Source organism: Carlito syrichta, unplaced genomic scaffold (genome assembly GCF_000164805.1).
Source record: "Carlito syrichta isolate Samal-C Ts95f unplaced genomic scaffold, Tarsius_syrichta-2.0.1 Scaffold124337, whole genome shotgun sequence".
Taxonomy (NCBI): Eukaryota; Metazoa; Chordata; class Mammalia; order Primates; family Tarsiidae; genus Carlito; species Carlito syrichta.
The window spans coordinates 51,967-54,853 of record NW_007068433.1 but is presented as its reverse complement, the minus strand read 5'-3'; positions in this window follow the sequence as shown (position 1 = coordinate 54,853).

The window sequence follows — 2,887 nt, the reverse complement described above, 5'->3', positions numbered from 1 at the left end:
ACTATACCTGGCTAAGGCTTTTATTCAAGAGTGAGAGAAAATTAAATACTTTCAGACAAACAAAGGTTGAAAAGAATTACTAAAAGCTTGCTTCATCAAGAGTAAATATGAGCCCAGAAAGCAGAATTAGGATGCAAGAAATCAAAGGGAGTAAAGAAATTGGTTTTTTAAAAAAGTTTATAAATTTAAAAATAATATGAAATGTACATAATAATAATAACAACAACAATTTCTGTGTTTAAAAACTGTATGTGACCAAGTAACAAGATGGAAATAATATATAGGCTAGAGAGGGAATAGGAAGAGAATTCTAAGATCATTGCCTTATTTAGGGGGAGAAGAGAGATTGCCGTGGCTTTCTGTTGTGTGGGAAACATAAAGTTAAGTAAGTGTAGTAATATTTTTAGTTTAACCTCTAGAAAAACATAATTCTAAAATGGGCTTTCAAACCAATGGAGAAGACAAAGAGTATTGCAAACATTATCAATAATACAGAATGCAAGAAAGAAGGTAACAGAAAATTTTGTAGCAGTGTAGTAAATAGAAAAAATAATAAAGGTAAGTCTAAATGTATCAGGAATCATGATAAATGTAAATTATTAAACTCACATAATATAGGACTAGAAAACTTCAGTTTGGATTTTTTTTCCTAATTCTGTTCCTGATGGTTACATCTCACATAATTATAATACAAGATAAAAATCAGAAAATTGACATTGGCATAATGTGGTATAGTTCTGTGTTATTACATATGTAGATTTGCATAGATACAACCACCTCAAGATACAAAACTATTTCATCACCACAAAGATCTCCCTCCTGTCATACCCACTGTTTTTCTCCCTACCAGACTAAACTCCTGGCAACCACTAATCAGTCTCCATCTCTGCAATTTTATTATTTTGAGAACGTTACATAAGTGGAATCATAGTCTGTGACCTTTGGAGGTTGCTTTTTTTCCACACACATAATGCCCTTGAGATTCATCCAAATTGTTGCTTATATCAATAGTTCATTCTTTTTATTGCTGAATAGTATTCCATGGAATAAATTGAACATAGCTAGTTTAGTCATTCACCCATTGAAGGATTCTTGGGTTGTTTCCAGTTTTGCACTATTCCAAATAAAGGTGCTTATAAACAATCTTATTCAGATTTTGGGGCAGACACAAATTTTATTTCTCTGAGATAAATGTACAGAAATGTAATTGCTAACTAACATGATAACTTTTGTTTCTTAAGAAAATAACAATAGTTTTTCTTTTTTTATTATAAAGATGTGGGGTACAATTCAGGGTTAGGTATACAAACATTGTTTATGCAGGTTTATACCTTATTGATGAGGTATGCCCCTCCCTCCCCTAGCAGTTTTCCTCAACTGCCAATCCCACCCCACCCTCCCCTGACAGTTTCCCATTACTGCAAATCAAAACCACGTTGAGATACCACCTAACTAACCCCAGTAAGAATGGTCATCAATAGTAAATCAAACAACAACAGATGCTAGGGAGGATGTGGAGCAAAAGGAATGCTTCTACACAGCTGGTGGGAATGCAAACTAGGACAATAGTTTTTCAGAGTAGCTGTAACATTTTATATTCCCTCCAACAATGTATAAGAGACCCAGTTTCTCTGTATCCTTGCCAGAGACTGGTGTTGTCAGTTTTTCATTTGACCTTGGACCTGCTTTAATTGGTGTACTGATATCTCATTATGGTCTTAATTTGCATTTCCCTAATGGTTAGTGATGTGAAACATCTTTTCATGTGCTTATTTGCCATGCAGTGTCCTCTTTGGTGTAATGTCTACCTTTTGCCCATTTTCTAATTGGATTGTTTGGTTTGTGCACTGTTGAGTTTTGAGAGTTCTTAATGTATTCTAGATAAGAGTCTTTTGGCAGGTAAGCAAATATTTTCTCCCAGTCTATAGCCTGTCTTTACATCTTCTGAACAGAATCTGTTGCAGAGCAAAAGAATTTAATTTTAATAAAGTCTAATTTACGGATTTTTTGCCTTTTATGGATCACGCTTTTGGTGCAATGTCTAAGAAATGTTCACCAAGCCCTAGGTCCTGAAATTTTTTCTTCTAAAAGTTTATAGAATTATGTTTTGCATTTAAATCTACAATCTCTTTTGAGATCATTTTTATATAAGATGAGTGGCTTTGGTCAAGGTTCATTTTTTTATACCTACGAATATATAATTGATCCAGAACCATTTGTTGAAAAAATAATCTTTCCCTCACCGAATTTTTGCACTCTGTCAAAAATCAGTTGTCCACACTATGTGGAGTTATTTCTGGATTTTTTATAACATTTCACTGATTTTTATGCCAATCTCTGCCAATTCCAAAAAGTTTTGATTGCTGTAGCGGTCTAGAAAATCCTGAAGTCAAGTAGAGTGAGTCCTCCCAACTTATTCTTCTTCTAAAGAATTGCTATTTTAGGCTGGGCATGGTGGCTCAGGCCTATAATCCCAGTACCTAGGGAATTAGAGGCAGAAGGATCACTTGATGCCAGGAGTTCAAAATCAACATGGGTAACATAATGAGACCTCATTTCCACAAATAAACAAAAAAATTAGCTGGGCATGGTGGCACATGCCTGAAGTCTCAGCCACTCAGGAGGCTGACACAGGAGGATTGCTTAAGTCCAATAGTTGGAGGCTGGGCAGCAAAAGTGAGACCCTGATTCAAAAAAATAACAATAATAATTGTTAGGTATTTTAGTTCCTTTGCTTTTCTATACAAATTTTAGAATAATCTCATCTACATATACAAAATACTTTTCTAGGATTTTGATATAAATTGCTTTAAACCTATATACCAATTTGCGGAAAATTTATATTTTTACTACACTGATTCTTCTCATCCATAAACACAGAATAATC